This window comes from Pongo abelii, chromosome 19 (assembly GCF_028885655.2).
Source record: "Pongo abelii isolate AG06213 chromosome 19, NHGRI_mPonAbe1-v2.0_pri, whole genome shotgun sequence".
Lineage (NCBI taxonomy): Eukaryota > Metazoa > Chordata > Mammalia > Primates > Hominidae > Pongo > Pongo abelii.
The window spans coordinates 95,259,980-95,278,805 of NC_072004.2; the positions used below are offsets into that span (position 1 = coordinate 95,259,980).

At 55.7% G+C, this 18,826-nt stretch overlaps 1 long non-coding RNA gene across 1 annotated transcript; it reads left to right on the forward strand.

The window, feature by feature from the left end:
* The first annotated feature begins 8,351 nt into the window (after positions 1–8,351).
* LOC129051465 (uncharacterized) lies at positions 8,352–16,299 on the forward strand. The gene is made up of 3 exons (XR_008515751.2): positions 8,352–8,834; positions 9,841–9,929; positions 14,806–16,299. It is a non-coding gene; the product is annotated as an uncharacterized LOC129051465 (long non-coding RNA).
* Positions 16,300–18,826: the final 2,527 nt, after the last annotated feature.

Sequence of the window (18,826 nt, forward strand, 5' to 3'; positions counted from 1 at the left end):
CGACGCCGTGGCGGCCAGAGCCATCCTCTCGGGGACCCACTCCTGTCTTGAGTTCACCCAAAGGGAACCGCTAAGACAATGGACACCCTAGTGCCCTTAGGGACTGTGCCTGTGACCGAGCTCGCCTCTAGGGCTGCCGCCTCCGGGAGGCGCCCCGGCGATGCCCCCTGCTGGGCAGCCTGCGCCTGGAACATCGCGCAGGTGGGGGTCGCGTGGGAGGGCCAGCTAGAGTGGGGGATGGGGACCAGGGCGCGATGACCAGCGCGACCTCCGCCCGTCTTGGGCATCCTCCCTTACCCTCGCCCTCCTTCCCTTCAAAATCTCAAATTCCCTAACCTGGTCCCTCTCAGAAGAAGGTGGTGGAAGCGGGCACTGCCAGGGAACGAGGGTGCGAGATTGGGGAGGGCGCTGCCTGCTGGATCGAGTTAGCTTCGGCCGCCTCCTCCTTGCTGTTTCTGCGGAAGGAAGCGCTGCGGCGGCGGCGGCAGCCCTTGGTGCCAGCACGTATCCCTCCCTGACCTTAGCTGAGATTCGCTGCCGCGGTGTTTTGCCCAGAAGAAAGCTGTTTCCCTTCAGAGTAGGGACTGGGGAGTGCCCTTGGGGCGGAGAGTTTGCCTGGGTTTTCGCCCAGCTCCGGACCTCTGCCACTGAGACCTCTTCAGGTCCTGGAAAATCCATGGATACCCGGGTGCTGCCTCTTGGTGCCCCCGAAGTACACCATCCCTGACCCGCTCTCCCCACGCCCATTTAGCCAGGTCATTTATAATAAATTCCCATCTTCAAGTTTCTGCGTGCTTAGGTACATGGATTCCTCCGCCCAGGTGGGGGAGGGGGAATGCGGACCCCCAGATGTCCCCCGACTTCTCTCCGCACAGGGACGTGTCTCAAATGCGCCTTTTCTTCTCTGCTCTTAAACCCCAGGAGCAGAAGCGCTCCCGAATCTGGAAACCCCTTTTCCTGACCTGTTGGCTCCTGGTCCCTGGCCCCTGCCCTCTTATACACTGAATTTGAATTTTCCAGGCACTGGTGGTGAAATCAGAAGAGTCGAGAACGCAGCTGGCGGAGAGGGATGAGAGAGAAACTTGCAGAAAGGGAAAAATAAAGCACGAAGTCTACAGGCACACCTCTCCCCGGCCGGCCCGGCCCACTGGGGCCTGGGTTCCTTTGGGTTGGGAAAGTGGGGGTACGAACCCACGCGGCTGTGCCAAGGGGTCCCAACTCCGGAGTCCAACCCCACCCACCAGTCCTCTGTGCGCACTTTTCGTTTATTTCTCAGCAATCTCAGTCCTGGAGCTCCTGGGGCGATTTCGTCCCCTGCCCTGGTGCACCCCCGGGCCCTGTCCTGAGCCCATGCCCCAGGCCGGGTGTCCAGTTCACCCTGAGCTCCCCTTGGCGCCCGGAGAAGGGTGCTCGGGCCCGGGTGCCGGGGAGCGGCGGGGTGGCCGCCGGCGCCTCTTCGGCGCGGGTGGCTCTCGGCGGGGCCGAGGAGGGGGTCGGAGAGCGGCTCCCCGCTGAGAGGAGGGTGGGCGCTCGGCACCTGCTGAGCTACCGTGGTGGCTGCGGTTTATGGCGCCCGAGGATCCACCCGGATCTTCTCCGCGGAGTTCCGGGCTTGGCTCGTCTGTAGTCAGCACGCACACAGCTTTGTTATTTGTTATTTTTTTTTATTTTTCTGCAGGGAGCATCGGGGCTAGCCGGCCCAGCTCCAACGCCAGAGGGTGCGGGGGAGACTGATTTCTAAATGGGTGGGGGCGACACACGGTCACCGAGGTCAACACCCCATTAACATTTCCCCACCCGAGCGCCGCGACCTCGCGAGGGCACCGGGCACCGGGGTGGGGGTGGGGACAGACCGAGCGCGCCCTTCCTGCGCAGTCCCCGGCCGCCCCCACCCAGTGCCCCCTCTGCCCGCAGGTAACCGCCCCTCCCCCGCTCGCCTCGCGGCCGCCCCCGCCCGCTCCCCCGGGAGGGTCCCTGCGCCCGGCCGAGCGTCCCCGGGCGGGCACCGAGAGCGGGGCTGGGGGCTGCGGCGCCCGCGCCCGCCCCCGCCGGTGCAGCGTGGCGACTGGCGCCGCTTTGGCAGCCATTTTCTGCAGCTGCCGCGGCCGGGGCTCTGCGGAGTGAGGCGGAGGCTGCAGCCGCCAGACAGAGGCGGCGGGGGCGGCGGGCGCGGGGTCACCGGCGGGGGGGCGCCCGGCGGCCGGAGGGGGGCGGGGCGGGCGCTGTCGCCGGTGCCCCCGCCCCTCCCCCTGCTGCATTGCAGGCAGAGCGGGGCCGCTCCGCGTGGCGAGCGCCTGCGATCCCACCCTTTCCCCGCCATCTTGTACCCCGGCTGGCGCCTTCCCAAAGCGGAGCTGCCGCAGACAAAGCCCGCCCCGGGCCTGCGGGGGCCCCTGCAGCCCACCCGGGCTGCGCGGCCTGGGGGCCCCCGAGGCCCGCACCCTCGCCCCGCCCCTCCCGGGGGCCGGCGCGCCCCTCCTCTCACCAAGGGGGGCTCTGCGTGCGGCGACCACTCACCCAGCCCCAGAGGGCCGGCCGGGACCCCCCCTTCCACTCCAGATCGCCAGACTGGACCCGCGCCCAAGCCCCAGCACCAGCCCACCCTGGTTGCTGGAAGGAGTCGGGGTCCCTACAGGCGCGGCACAGATGAGGGCTGGGGACTTTTTCTAGCCCTGGGTTCCTTCTCTCTTCTGATGGGGTTGGGGGGGTCACTAGCCCTGGAGCCCCCATCTCCCCCTCCTAGGGCCAGCCCCACGCGCCCATATCCCCAAGGAAGAACCGCAAGAAAGACGGCAGCGTGGGCGGCTCTCGAGACCCCCCCACCCCGGCCAGCAGCTGCTGAAACCGGGAAAATTGGGCACTCCATTCTCTGAAATGGGAGCACTATCGCCTCAATCCCCCAGCCCTCTCCCTCGACGCTCCTACACAGGAACTCGGGACCTAGGCCCTGGGTTGCTGTGTGGGGAGTGAGGCACCTCTTCCTCAGCCCAGAAACACCGAGAACCGGGTGCCTAGCAGCCTATGTTATCAAGCATGCCATTCCTTGATAGGAAATTTGCTCCCCAAAGATTCCATTTTTCTGTCTCCAAGTCCTCAGGCCTGGCGTTGGGATGGGAGCACCCAAGGTCCTGTCCTCAACAACCGATTGTATTTCCTGGGGACAGCTCAACCCCCAGGGGAGCACGTGGCCACCAGGTCTGCCGCCTTCTTCCTCCTGAGACCGACCCTAGGAGTCCTCGTGCCCCAGTCTACCTAGACTCCCAGGAGCGTCTGGCCAGAAGGGACAGTGGTAGATGAGGAAACTGAGGTTGGGAGGGGGACGTGATGGGGTAAGGCCATTCCTAAGGCTTGTGGCAGAGCTGCCTCTTCACCCCACCCCCATTTCTTTCAGATGCGGAGATTAAAGCCCAGGCTCACTGGTGGGTCGGGAGCTCGCTCCTCCAAGTACACTTGGCCAACCTCGGGGAGCCCGGCGGCGGCAGGAGGGGCGCGGGCACCTGGGGGATGGGGGTGGGGAGCGGCCAGTCTGCTGGTCCACACCTGAAAACGGGGTTTCCCCGACCGGATGCCTGCCGTCCCCCCCGCCTCCACTCTGCGGGGTCGCCTGCTAGGGTCGGGAAAGGAAGCATCCCGGGGCGGCCACTCCACCGCCGCCCTCGGGGTTCCGTCCTCCCCCACCAACGTCTGCCAGTCCGCGTGGATTCCGAGCCCGGCTCCGGAAACCAGTCTGACCACTTCGCCCATTTCCCAAGCCTCCCCGGGCGGCGGCCGGCCAGCTTCCAGGGTGGTGAGCCAGGCTCGGCCGCCGCCTCGGCCGCCCTGCGATGAATGGATCTGCCCAGAAGGCCGGCGTCAAAGCGACGCTCTCGCCCGCGCGCCCGGGGCCTCCAGGCCGCTCCCCGCCCAGTGTCCCCACATTGCGAAACGGACGGTTGGATGCTCCGCTCCAGGGCCGGGGTCGCCTGTCCCCTGCCGACCTGGCGCAGAGCCGCCTTCTGCACCCGGCCCCGTGCCGCCCTGGGGTTGCTTACAGCCGGGCTGGGCCATCGAGCTGAGCCCGGAATCGAATGGCGGGCCGCGGAAAAGGCGGCCAGGCCCGCAGGGGCGGCTGCGCGAGGTCCCAGAACAGCGCCCGGGGAGCCCCAGGCCGGCCTCGAGGGGACCGCGGGCGGGACAGGAGGGGAACAGCTGGCATCGGCGCCCGGCTTCAGCTGCACGACTGCGGTGGGAGGGTAGGCATGTGCCCCCGCAGCCACCCGCGCACGGGTTTCCAAGGCGCCAAGAGCAATTCACCTGGTCGCTGCAAGAAAGCGACTGCGCCCCCACGTCCGGCCGGCCGCCTTGTCCATGAGAACCACCTGGAGGGCAGGGTCCAGTGCCCGGGTGCCACCCGCGACGTGGTGACGGCTCTGGGATGGCACAGGCTCGTGCGTGGCCGCCGGGCTGCCGTCTCGGCCCCTGTGCGGGTCTGCGCTTTGGCGGCCACCGAGTCGAGGGGAGAAAATGGCCGGTGGCGCGGGGCCCGGCCGAGGGTCGCGGGAGGGCTGGCAGGCGCGGCCGCTGGAGGGGCGCCGCTCGCAGGGCTCGGTCAGGCGGCCCCTGAGACTCCTGGTGCCCGGCTGGGACACGTGGGGCCGGCTTTGCGGAGTCAGCAGGGCCAAGGTGCGCGGGGTGCGCTCCCCCTAGAGCCCCGCCCCCTTCTCACCCCATCTCGCTTTTTTGGGAGAGAAGGGTGGAGCCGTCAGCACCCACTGGCAGTGTCGGTGCTGTGCTGGGGGTCCTCCCAGACCAGCCCACTCCTCCTGGTTTGAGCTTCCGATCCATCCCTACTCCCTTACGGTTCTCCTTCCCCGTAGTTAACCTGCGGATGGGAGGAGGTACTGTCTCCGCACAAGGTACTGCGGAGGTACCTTGTGGAGGAGGTACCTTGTGGAGGAGGTACCTTGTGGAGGAGGTACCTTGTGGAGGAGGTACCTTGTGGAGGAGGTACCTTGTGGAGGAGGTACCTTGTGGAGGAGGTACTGCGGTGGGGAGGAAGGGGGGAGGCGCACCTGCCTCCGCACAAGGGGCCTAATGGCTTGCTTATTCCTTCTAGGCCAGGTTGAAAGGTTTCTAAAAGCAGGTGGGGGTGCCACGGTAGGTGGGAAAAACAAGAAGACACTGCTTTTTTACCCCATGCGAGGCAGAGCTGATCTCCTTTCTGCAGGTGTTGAGGGGAGTTGAGTAGGAGCCCAGAGCTGGTACAGGCCCCGTTTAACATGCCCCCGCAGAGTGAGGGCTGGGGGTCACCCCATAGGCAGGGGAGTCCTCCTGGGAGGGAATTCCTGCTTAGGTGGGAGGTTGACCTGAATGACATCTAGGTCCTCTACCTCCGAGATTCCGAATTTTCAGGGAAGGAACCAAATGGATGTATGGCCCACGCCTGGGTTTGAATCCCAGTTCTGGCCTTCATTCCTCCAGGCCTCCATTTCCTTGTCTGTACTGTGGGGCCATGGTGAGAACTCTGAAATAACACCAACTGCCTGGTGCTTGGTAGGTGCCACATTACAAAAGCGGTGGGAAGGAGGGCCTTTGGTTTCCATGTCAGAGGTCATGTCCCACAGTCCCCGTTGCCATGTCCCACAGTCCCCGTTGCCATCCTGATCATGGAAAACTTCATTTCATGCTCCAAATGTTCCTCAATTCCTGGCACTGTTCTAGGTCCTGCACCCAGGCTGGTATGACAAAGGTGCCCAGAAGGTCCCATGCATCACCAGCATGGAGGTAGCAGCAGAAGGGTAACCAGTGCCTCTGAGAGTGGGCAACTGTGCCCCATCCACCTCGTCTTCTTCTTGGAGATCTCAAGATAAGAGAAGAGACATCAACCTGGGATTGGGTTTCTGGGCAGAGAGTAAAAGTGAGCTCCTTCTGCCTGTGCACGCAGCTTCCCCCAATACTGGGATAGCCCAGATCCCTTACTAGGAGCAGCTCACAAAGCTTCCCCCAGTTACTGAGATAGCCCAGACACTTTCCTAGGGGCAGCAATGGAAGAAAGAAGGGGACAAAATACCAATGACCAGAAAGAAGAAAGAACTTAGCCTCAGTCACCAGCCACTGGGAGCTGATATTAACTGAAGGGATGGAAAACCCTCTGGGACAGTTTTAGCGGGAGCCCTCCAGAGCCTGGAGAGACTGCAGGTGGTGCAGGAAGGTGGGGAAGAATTAGAGCAGTGCCCCTGGCCACTGCTGGCCTCACGGTTCTGCACAATGAGACATTGCTCATCTTCAGAGAACCGTGCCATTCTGGCCATCTGGCATCCTAGACAATTTTCCCCTCTCTCTCAGTATCCAGCCATCCAGCCATCTAGCCTCCTAACTACTTCTCTGTGCTGATCCAGCCCAGTGCTCAGGTTTAGGACGTTTGTGTGAATAAGACAGACATAGCTTCTGCCCTCGTGGAGCTTACAGCGTGGGGCAAAAGGAGACTGATCAAAACGCCACACACGTGTAATTTACAACCTTGGGAAGTGCCAAGAAGGGGAAGTGTTGGGTGCCACTGAGAACATTCACAGAGGTTAACCTGGGGCTGAGGTGGAGAAAAGGTCAGATGGAAGCTGTCTAACCACCCTGGGCTTCTGGCTTAGGATGTGTAGGGCTAGCAGCTCAGCCCATGAGGTTGTGTCTTGAACTTGGGTATTGATGGAATAGCTGTAGAAACAGAACAACCGTGAAGTGAAGATGGTGAATGAAGATCCTCTCATCAGCTTGCGATTGCAGGACAGAGGAGGCTGCAAGGACACTCAGGTGTGAGTTGCCAGTTCTGGAGTGCAGATGTGGTTACCAGCAGCCTCTGTTTTGGAGGCTACTCTGAAGCCATATTCAGCTTGGGAGGCCTCCTGCGGGGCTGACCCAGTTCTGGAACAAACCAAGGTGTTTGGGTCTGAACCAGGGCCTGAGCAAATCCCATCCCATATCCAGCTGAACTGTCTCACCCAGTCTGCATTGAGTATCGGTCCCAAGTGGAGGCCACAGGGAGAAGTGCTGTTCCCTAGTGGTCTTAGATGCTTCATCAGCTAAAGCGTGGGGCTCAGTCTCATGGTGTCCACCTGCAAAATGAGAGTGGTGTCCCAGAGTCTCTCCAAAGCTCCTTGTGGTGACTCTGTGGCCCTAAGAAACCACTCACTTTATAGGCTTATCTCAGTGCACAGCTGATGCTTCTGATGTGGGGGTGGCTGTGTCTGTGCTGCCGCTCCTATGGGGAAGGCATCCTGGCCAGCACGCTCTTTGCACCTGATGACTCCCTACGGCAGCTGCACAGCACCGCAGTTAGGAGCCCAGGCCACATGGATTTCAGCCCCGGCTCTACCACTCAGTAGCTGTGTGACCCTGGGCCAGGTGCTTGACCTCCCAAGGCACCCATTTCCTCATGGAGGTAATAATAGTATATATAACCTCAGTTTACCACACGGATGAAAAGACAATGCATGTAAGGATTCCTCCGCGGCACCTGGCTCAGTGAGCAATCTGTAATTGTGAGCTGTTGTCATTAAGAGGCCGTGGGAACACTAGTCGGTGGTGTGTATATCCAGGGGTGGGTGTTGCTTCTGGCATCTCTCCTAAATTCAAGCTGATGATGCAAGTCATCAGAGAGAGAGAACAAAATGCCCCACAAGCTATGACAAAAGGAACCTGTATTTCATAAATCAGAGAAGAGTAAAGGACAGAGACCAAAGCCAATAACCAGTGTTTAAACGTGCACAGAGAGAGAAAGAGAGAGAGAGAGAGAGAGAGAGAGAGATGCTTCCTTTGCCTTCCACTACCGTGGGCAGGTGGGAAATACCACTGACCCTGGGGACCCTGGGATGGTCCCTGAGTGGGCTGTGTGCCAGGAGCCTAGCCAGAGAGCCAAGAGTGGTCATGGCCCCCTGGGAGTTCTACTCTTTTCTAGGCAGGAGCAGTGACTGAGACCTTGTACACAAAACTCATTCATTCAATCAGTATTTATCTAGGCCTTCTAGAAACGGTGCTAGGCTGTGCTGGAGAGTGATAGTGAAAAAGACACAGTCCCTACCAGCGAGAGACATTGGGTCCAGCTGATGAGTAAGACAAGCCAACAGAGTAGGGCAACAAGACCAGGATCCCTTTGGGGCCTTACTGAGCACACGGACTCGGTCTGGAATTCTGGACACATTCTTCACCCTATCTGGGAGTGCATTGGGGATTTAAAACCCCCAAGAGCCAGAGATCTTTCCCACCCAAGCTAATTTCTGGGCAGCTGTGCCACTGCAGGGCATGCAGAAGGAAGACAACCTTCCAGAGGAAAGGCGCCTTGTTCCTTGCTTTGTGACCCTCATCTCTGCGAGGTAGAGAAGACAAGGAGGGCTCTTCCATCGGGAGCTTCCAAGGTTCCGAGTGAGAGCTAGCCAGCTCTGCGTTTGGAGCAGAGAGAGGTAAGCGGCCCACGCCTGCTGAGCCTGCGAGGTGCTTCGGGAAGGGCCACTCTGGAAAACATTATTTATAGATCTGACTGTTTGCCCACTCTTATCTTGAAGACAGGAATTTGGGACACTAGGTCACAAGTTGGTCTCTTCCTTTGTCAGCAATCCATTCAACATGGCAATGCCCACACCCACCGCACAAGGCATGGACGTCACAAAGAGATGGCTTGCCTGCAAGAGACCCAGCTGGTGTGGAGTTGGAGGCACATTTCATTTCTCTGCCCAGCTGGGCAGGCGGCTGGAGCAAACCAGGGGATCGCCTCAAATGTTTTAAATGTCAATATGGTCCCTTCTTGCTGGCTTGCCAAGATTTGACCAGCTAAATTGGCCTGTGTGGTGTGTTCCCTGCAGTACACGGTACGAATTTAGATCTTTCATCAATGCTGTAAGGGAGGCTGGACAGCCGTCAACAGCAGCATGCAAACTCCCAGGGATGCTGTTCTGAAGGCTTCCACCTCCATCTTAAGAGCTACTTCCTGTCTCTTTGGGGCTTCAGTTTCCATAAAGGCCCTCATTGGGCCCTTGGGCCCTAATTGGGTTGGGGAAGGGACCAGTCCCATTTGGGAGGCCACAGTGCCTTCAGCACCCTTGGCAAACTTCTTGGGTGCTGCAGTCCTGCCTAATGCCAGCCTTCTAGCAAGGCCTAGAGGCGGGTCTGTCATTCCCACAGTGTCATATGTGCCAGGGGACAACCTAAACTGTGAGCTACACTCACCTAAACTACCAGAGGGCTTCACTTGCTCAGTCATTACTCAGCCAGCCGGGCCATGCGGACTATTTTCTACTGACTTTGCCTCTCTCCCATCACAGGGAGGCAAGTGAGAGAGTAAGAAAGCGTTGTTCTTCTCTAGCATGGTCCACCGTCAGGAGGGGAACACCAGCCCAGCATGAGGAGAGTGACCTGGGGGCCAAGGGTGATTTTTTTCTTTCTTTCTTTCTTTTTGAGACAGAGTTTCACTGTTGCCCAGGCTGGAATGCAGTGGCACGATCTCAGCCCACTGCAACCTCTGCCTCCCGAGTTCAAGTGATTCTTTTGCCTCAGCCTCCCGAGTAGCTGGGACCACAGTTGTGCACCACCACGCCTGGCTAATTTTTGTATTTAAGTAGAGATGGGGTTTCACCATGTTGTCCAGGCTGGTCTCGAACTCCTGACCTCAGGTGATCTGCCCGCCTCGACCTCCCAAAGTGCGAGGATTATAGGCATGAGCCACCTTGCCTCGCCCCGAGGGTGCTTTAGTTTTAGATCTTCTCATTACAGGTGTGGTTGAATATTTCTGGGACCCAAGATGTCTCCAGGAGCTGGCCCCATACCTGGCCCCATCATGACAAAATAATTCACCCCTTCCAATCTACCCTTCCCCAGATGAAATAAAAATGACTGGGCAACCAGATTAATGACCAGATCACACGCAGGAACGTACTGGCTGTGAGCAGCCCTGGGCCAGGGCAGAGGTGAGCTTGAAAATCTTGTGGACGCTGGCTTTTGATTACTGCTTCTTCTGGGCTCATGCTCCCCAGGGCTTTCTTTAGACCATCTCTAGGTGAACTTTCTGCCCCAGGAATGATCACCTCCATTTTACCGGTGAGAGGTTCAAGGACTTCCCTTCCTTCTTTCCTCCCTTCCCGTTCTCTCCCCTTCCTTCTCCTTCCCTCCTACATTCTTTTTTCCTTTCCTTTCTTCCTCCCTTCCTTTAGCAAATAGCCCTGGAGCAGCTGACCAATTCTAGCAGCTGAGAACAGGGTCATGGGTAAGAGGGACAAGGGCTTGCTCTCACGGTGTTTACATTCTAGCGGGGGCAGGGGACAAGTCAACAGATCAATAATTTCAGATAAGAACAGCTGCTCTAAGAAGAAAAACTGGGGAGTGAGATGCAGTCCACTTCAGGCCGGTGGTCAGGGACGGCTTCTCTTGAGAGGTGGCATTTAGGGGACTAAATGGTAACAATCAGCTGGCCTTGGGCAGGTCTGGGGGCAGAGCCACCAGTGCCAGGGTACAAAGCTAGGAAGTACAGAGCGGCTGGTACCCATGACCGGGCTTGCCTGAACCCCTAATCCTTGCTCTTTCTGCCACATCCTGCTTTCCCACTTGGCCAAAGAATCGTGGTTGGCCAAAGGTGGGGCTAAGCTGTGCAGTGGGAGGGGCCAGGCTGAGCTGGAGGTGGCCAGGAGCCTCCTGGTACAGGGCCCTGGTGCCAGTGTCCTCACCCTCCCAGAATCCTGTTCATTTGTGTTGAGGACATGGGGTGAAGGATCTGAAAATGCACGCGCAGGCAGACGACCCACCCAGACCATTCACAGCTGCAGCAGCTTGGGACTCTCCGCTTGGCCCAGGTAGGGAGGCACTTACGGTCCTTCCCAGGCCTGCCGTGAGGCTCCAGGGCCAGCGCCTATCCCCAGCCCCAAGGAGGCACTCCCAAGAACCTATTTTAAATCTCAACTCAGCATTTTTGGCCAACTTACAGAGAAGCTGCAAGATGAGTAAAGGAACTTGCCTATATTTTTTATCTAGATTTACCAGTTGTTGACATTTGCCCATCTGCTTTGTCATTGGTGCTCTCTCTATTCTGTGTGTGTGTGTATTTCTCCCGTGTGTGTGTGTGTGTGTGTGTGTGTGTGTGTGTGTTTTGAGATGGAGTCTCCCTCTTGTCACCCAGGCACGATCTCGGCTCATTGCAACCACCACCTCCCGGGTTCAAGCGATTCTCCTGCCTCAGCCTCCCGAGTAGCTGGGATTATAGGCACTGGCCACCACGCCTGGCTAATTTTTTGTATTTTTAGTGGAGACGAGGTTTCACCATGTTGGCCAGGCTTGTCTCAAGCTCCTGACCTCAGGTGATCCACCTGCCTCAGCCTCCCAATGTGCTGGGATTACAGGTGTGAGCCACCACGTCCGGCCTTCCCCCATATTTTTTTCTGAACCATTTGAGAGTCCATTGGAGACCTTGTGCCCTTTCTGCCTGCATACTTTGGGGTAGTGTGTTTTCCCTGAGATCAAGGACAAGATCTTACACAACAACCACAGTGCAATGACCAGAATCAGGATGTTTAACATCGATCCAATACTGTTGTCTAACCCACAGTCCAGATTCAGTTTTCTCAGTCTCCTCAATAATGCTCTTTATAACTCACTTCTCTTTTCTGTTCCAAGAGCAAAGGGTCCTGCGCTCGTTCTGTGCCCTCTCCCTCTGATCTCCTTTGCGCTAGGCAGTACCTTGGCCTCTCTCTGTGTTCCTTCACCTTGGCTTCGGAAGAATAGGCATCTGGGATTTCTTTGTGGTTGGATTCGGGCGCTGCGTTCTGGCGGGAAAACCGCTGGAATGACACTATGGACTTCTGGGTGCAGCTTCTCAGTGTTGGGAGGCCCACAATGGCAGTTTGGCCCATCATTGGTAACACTGGCTTTGATCTTTCCAATGTGATTTTTTTTTAACTTTTATTTTAAGTTCAGGGGTACAAGTGCAGGTTTGTTACGTAGGTAAACTTGCGGCATGGAGGTTTGTGGTATAGATTATTTCATCACCCAGGTTTTTTTTTTTTTTTTTGAGACGGAGTCTCGCTCTGTCGCCCAGGCTGGAGTGCAGTGGCCCGATCTCTGCTCACTGCAAGCTCTGCCTCCCGGGTTCACGCCGTTCTCCTGCCTCAGCCTCCTGAGTAGCTGGGACTACAGGCGCCTGCCACCACGCCCGGCTAATTTTTTGTATTTTTAGTAGAGACGGGGTTTCATCGTGTTAGCCAGGATGGTCTCGATCTCTTGACCTCGTGATCCGCCCGCCTCGGCCTTCCAGAGTGCTGGGATTACAGGCGTGAGCCACCGCGTCCAGCCTCACCCAGGTATTAAACCTAGTACCCATTAGCTGTTTTTCTTGATCCTCTCCCTCCTCCCACCCTCCACCCTCCAAGACTTCAGTGTGTGTTGTTCCCCTCTGTGTGTCCATGTGTTCTCATCATTTAACTCCCACTTATAAATGAGAACATGTGGTATTTGGTTTTCTGTTCCTGTGTTAGTTTGCTAAGTATAATGGCCTCCAGCTCCATCCATGTCCCTGCAAAGGACATGATCTCTATTTTTTTTTTTTTTTTTTGAGATGGAGTCTCAATCTGTCACCCAGGCTAGAGCACAGTGGCGCAATCTTGGCTCACTGCAACCTCCGTCTTCAGGATTCAGGCGATTCTCGTGCCTCGGCCTCCTGAAAAGCTGTGACTACAGGTGCATACCAACACACCTGGCTAATTTTTGTAATTTTTTTTTTTTTTTTTGTGAGACGGAGTCTCGCTTTGTTGCCCAGGCTGGAGTTCAGTGGTGCCATCTCAGCTCACTGCAAGCTCCGCCTCCCGGGTTCACACCATTCTCCTGCCTCAGCCTCCTGAGTAGCTGGGACTACAGGCACCTGCCACCATGCTCAGCTAATTTTTTGTATTTTTAGTAGAGACGGGGTTTCACCGTGTTAGCCAGGATGGTCTTGATCTCCTGACCTCGTGATCGCCTGCCTCGGCCTCCCAGAGTGCTGGGATTACAGGCATGAGCCGCCACGCCTGGCCTAATTTTGTAATTTTAGTAGAGATGGGGTTTCATCATGTTGGCCAGGCTGATCTCGAACTCCTGGTCTCAGGTGATCCTCCCGCCTCGGCCTCCCAAAGTGTTGGGATTACAGGCATGAGCCACCACACCCAACCAACGTCGTTCTTTTTTATGGCTGCCCAATGCGGTGTTTTTGATTCATGCCATTTCCCAGCCTCCTCTGGGCCTTTGTGTCTTCCTCCTCGTTGTCCTGGGCACCCCGGTCATCCTGGGTGCTCCTCGCCTGCTTCTGTCTGTTTCTGTTATGATGTTTCTCCAGTGTTTGGTCCCCGACCCTTTGGCTTCCTGACCTCTGTCTCTGTCTCTGTCTTTATCTCTGCTCTTCTCTAGGTTTCCTCCCTCCCTGCTGCCACCTCCTCCCTTGATTTCATCCCTGTCTCATCCCTTTCTTATTCTTTCGCCAAAACACTGGAATGTCCATGACTGCAGGTGCCACATGGATCAGCCACCAGGTTAACCTACAGCTGAAGACTGCAAGGTGCACCGTCTGGTTCACACTTCTTTCCTAAGAGGATTAAAATGGAAGTGAGGAGAGTTCCCTCTGTGGAGCTGGACCTTGGAGGCCTCATACTCTACCCTAGGCGAGACTCATCCAGGAACTCATCTCCAGGCCCAGGAGAAAGGGTTGGCTTCAGGACCAAGAATTCCACAGGAAAGCTCCTCTCCCTGCCATCTGACTGCCTTCTGCCCACCCATAGGTCCTCTTGCACAGGAGGGCACACAGACCCCTACTCCCCTGTGGACATAGGGCTGAGGTTCACTGTGGTTTGGCTACGGCTGAGCAAATACTGTCTGTCTGCCAAGGCAGAGTCAACTCCCAGCTCTGAGGTTAGCAGGTTTCTCACCCTTTGAAGGACGGGGCCCACAGCAGCCTTCCTCTCCACTTGGTGGTCACCGGATTGGAGGAAGACCAGACCCTCACATCTTTCTGGGTTAGGCCCCAAACCACAGTCTGGAGAATGGAAGCCAGACCACGGCCCTCTAACAGCCACACTTGACCACTCACTCACTGCTCCGGCATTGAACTTTGAATTATGTTATCATCATTCCTATTACTATACCCAATTTTATAGCTGGTAGATAGGTAAACACTGTTCCTGATTGAAACTCAGATATCCGCTTGTGGGCAAAGAATGATCTCTCTTGGATGATGTCAATCATTCACCTTGATGTTGACTTTGGTCTATGGGGCCTCACTTTCCCCATTGTAGAACAAAGGGCTTGGAATAGAAACCCCCTGGCCCCTCTCTGTTCTGAGCTTCCAGGAGCTATCACTCCACCATCAATGGGCCAACCCTTTCCTCCGGGAGGGGCAGATGACTTACACTCCCCGTGGAGCTGACTCTGTACCGGCCCTGGTCTTGGTTTTGATGATGATTTGGTGTGTTTGTGTGTGTTTCCCTCCTGGACCAACCCCCGGGACTTTCCACCCTTCTGGTTCCTCTGCAGACATTTGTTTTCATCCTAGTCTACGGAACAAGACATCACTAAGGACCAGAGTGATGCAAAAGACAAAGGGGAGAAACATCCCTGGCCACCCTGTCTAGTTCTTCCTGGTGGGCCAGGGGCTGGTTAGCACCGTCTCCACCCTCAGGCCCTCAGCAGTCTCAGGGCTTGCCAGGTGCAGGTTAGGGAGCAGCTCAGAGGCTGGCCTACCTTTTCTGTGCCTCTGCAGGTGACACAGCTCAGGGGATGTCAGAACCAAAGGCCTGGAGAGCTCACACTCCACCCAACCCTCTCCTTTTGCAGATGAGAAACCCAAGGTCCAGAAAGGGGACGCAATGGCCATAGCAGCAGCAGAGCAGGGACTGAATCCCAAGGCTGATGACTTTGACTTCGGTGCTCCAGCATTTGTCTTCCCTGGATTTCTCAGCTCACAGGCTCGATAACTCTCTTCTCTCCCCAGACTTGTTGGCAGGCAAGAGGAATAACTCATGTGAGTCAAAAGCAATTTGCAAACATAAATAATTTTCGATGCCAGGAGAGGAGACGGTGGGAAGATGCACGGAAGGTTGAGAGGAACACAGCCAGCCCCAAGTCTCCCTCGCCCTGCTGGGCACTTCCTCTCCCCTCCTCGGCGCTGGTGGGAGAGTCGGAGTGCGCCATAAACAAGGCAGGAAACGGCTATCATGATGCTCGCTTCCGCTCTTCCTAGAAGGGATTCTGCTCGCCAATCTCTCCACTCCCCACCCCCTACCATGTACAGGATTTTGTACTCCCAGCTCCTCTGGAGGCTCAGAGGAGGAGATGGTCCTGCTGCACTGGTCCAGCCTTCCTCTACCTGGCTTGTCTTTTTCCTTGTCCTCAACCCCAAACAGCAAGTATCCTAACAAAGAATAGATAGCACACGATTATTTTTGTGACATTCATCTCAGTGTCATATTCCAAAGGAGCTTGACATAATTGTCCTGTTTCTAATTTGGACACTGGTTTACGAAAGTGTGGTGACCACTGGAGACTGTTCTCTGACAGTGTAACAGGTATTCACTCCTTTCCCCAGGGTACTAAGACTCACGTGGCCCTGACAGCCAGCACAGTCTCTTAGGAGGTTCCGGAGGGTGGCAGTGGGAATGAGCATAGAGCCGTGTCATTTCGGAGGGCTGAGTGCGTTCCACACACCTTCCCAAAGCCCACCCCAAGAGGCTGTCTAACGCAGGGGGAAACAATGAGAAACCAGATACCACGGAATTAGTGAAGAATTTCTCAGATGAAACAGGAAAGGGAGGAAATCCAGAGGGGTTTACATTACACCTGGCTCAGGTTGAAAGGATTCAGGGCCAGTTGTTGGCAATATTAAACTCCAGGCTGCGTTTGAAAGGGTCCTTCACTTGGGCAGCCAAAGAGAGGCGTTCCTGCCAGGATAGGTTGCATTGCTGCAGATCTCCAGCCCTACGTGCATACACACATGCACACACACGCACACACGCGCACACACACGCACACACACATGCACAATGCACACACGCACACGTATGCATGCACACACACGCATGCACACACACATGCACACACATGCACACACGTGCATCTTGGACATCTCTTGTTAATGTCAGCCCTCCGCCCCAAACTAGATTTGAAAACTTGTAGGTAATCAAGTTTTCTGGTTAAGAGAAATAATCCCAGCCAACAGTAAGCTCTTATGTGTCAGGCCTTATCCAAACAGTTCACATGAAGACCAGATCCAAAAATAAAAGTGTGCTTTGTCCTCTGTGTGTTGCTAACTGTGTGTGTGTGTGTGGGGTCACATGCACACCCACATCTCTGCCACCCTGAGTTGCGTGTTAAAGCTGCCTACGTAAGCGTAAAGTGGTTGCCATGCTGTTAGAAACGTGTAACATGTGTCTGGGCATGATGGCTCATGCCTGGAATCCCACTAATTTGGGGGGCTGAGGCGGGTGAATCACTTGAGCTCAGGAGCTCGAGACCAGTCTGACCAACATGGCAAAACCCCATATCTACTAAAAATACAAAAATTAGCAGGGCATGATGGTGGGCACCTGTAATCCTAGCTACTTGGGAGGCTGAGGCAGGAGAATCACTCGAACCTGGGAGGTGGAGGTTGTGGTGAGCCGAGATTGCGCCATTGCACTCCAGCCTGGGCAACAAGAGCGAAACTCCACCTCAAAAAAAAAAAAAAAAATAAGAAAAGAAAAGAAAAAAAAATGTATAACATGTACCACTAGGCTAAATAAAGAAATTCAACCATGAGCCTCTGGAACTTACTCCAGGATTATCCTTAGGGTCTGTTTCCCCAAATTCAATTACTACACAATTACCTGGAGTCTCCTGAAATTCTCACAAATGGATCAGGTGGAGAGCCAGGGGGCAGCAGGACCCCAGAGCAGCTGAGCGTGCACATGTCTGCTCTGCCCATGGTGGGGAGAGAGGGAACAGCCTCTGGGGTGGGGGGGGATGAGTCTCCTGAATGCTGGGGCTCCTGGGGGCAGCCCTGGGCCCTTGGTTTGTGGGTGATGTTAATGGCTTGCAGAGCAGGAACTGGCTTCCCTGCCTGAAAGCCCCAGTCTCTCTCTCTCCCTCTCTCACACACACACACACACACAGTTCCATACAGACACACACAAGGCATCGGATTCTGAAGTTTCTATTTAAGAACTGTGCAGGAGCTGAGGGGGTGCAGAGGACACCAAGACACACTGTTTTCCTTTCAGGAGCTCCAGGCTCTGTCTAGTTGGAGAATCCAGGCCCATATGCCTATATGGGTGTTGGAATGTGCAATTGATTGACAATGAGTAGTGGGCGGGGGTGGGGGGCAGTAAACAGTGAATACGTCAATAATTCAGCAGAGCAGGCCCTGGTAAAGGCTGGAATAATCTAGAACAACCTCAGGGAGGGGATGGGGCCTGAGCTGGCCTCTGAAGGACTCACAGAACCCTGGAAATTGGGAGCAGGACAGACCCTGGGCGGCAGATGATGCTAGCTCTAAATCCTTCTTTCCTCATTGACTGGATGTTTGACCTTGGGCAGGTTACTCAAGGCCTCCATATTGCCACCTGTGAGAGAGGGACAGTGACATTCCCCACCTCACCAGATGTGAGGATTTAATGAGATAATCCCCCTAAAGTGCCTGGCACATAGTAAGCTCAATCAATGTTAACTATTATCAATTACTGCAAAGGGAAGAGAGGAGCAGGAGGAGGGAGTTGGGGGCGTGGTGGCTGCAGGAAGTAGACACTTGTGTCCAAGAATAACAACCTTCAGTAGGATTTCCTCTGCCCAGCAGTCACCTTCTCAGAGGAGCAGCCACCAGAACACAGAGCCAGAGAATATGCTTATTTGGAGAAGAAGATTTGATTTTGTCCAAGTGCAGGCTTGCCAATTTGCAGCTTGTCCTACCTCTCCTGTCCCAGTGTCACTCTTAGGGACCCAGGATAAAGTTGGGGAGGCTGAGGCTGAGGTTTCAGATCCACAGATAATCCCCCCAGCAGGAACTGAGGGAAGAAGGCAGAGAGCTTTACAGAGGGCAGAGGGGTCAGGAGAGTTCTTTAGAGGTAAATATGACTGTGTGTCCATCCCTCAGTCAAACTAAGACTCCAGGTCAGAAATCGTTAGAAGACATTTAGATATGACACAAGATGTTTAATGTTCCCTGGTGAAAAAATAAACTGTGTGTTTACTTAGGGAGTTTTCCAGGAGTGCTCAAGGTTCTCTCCTGACCCAATTCGTCTTCACCATCTTGGCTCATCCTTTAAGGTAACCAAGAAATGGAGCTGTGGACAGGTAAAGGTTCTCTGGTGAGGGGAGTTGGTGCACCAGCCAAGTCTCTCTTGTTGGCTCTAGAAGTTTGCTGTTTGGTGCTGGCAGGAGTGGGGGAGGAGCCCAATGTGGGCTAAATGGCAGAAGGACCCATTCTGGTCTCCCCCACTTCTCTGGGTTGTATCGCATGCACAGAGAACCCGAGAACCCCCACCCAGCCCCCACTAAATACCAGGTGAGGACCCTACCATCATGCAGTCACCCAGCAACTGTTCTATGCCTGACAACATGCAGTATCATAACCACAGCGGCAGGACAGGTGGCTTTCAGCTTCCCATGCCTTCCTCTCCTACTGGACTAGAACATCCCTATGGGCAGGGACTGACCCTGTTGATGACTCAGGACTGAAATAGGGCTTCCAGATAAAATCCAGGATGGCCAACTAGAGTCTGAATTTTACATAAACAACACATCCTTTTTTTAAAAAAGTAGAAATATGTCTCCAACATTTCATGGGACATACTTCCACTAAAAGATTATGCATTGTGCATCTTGA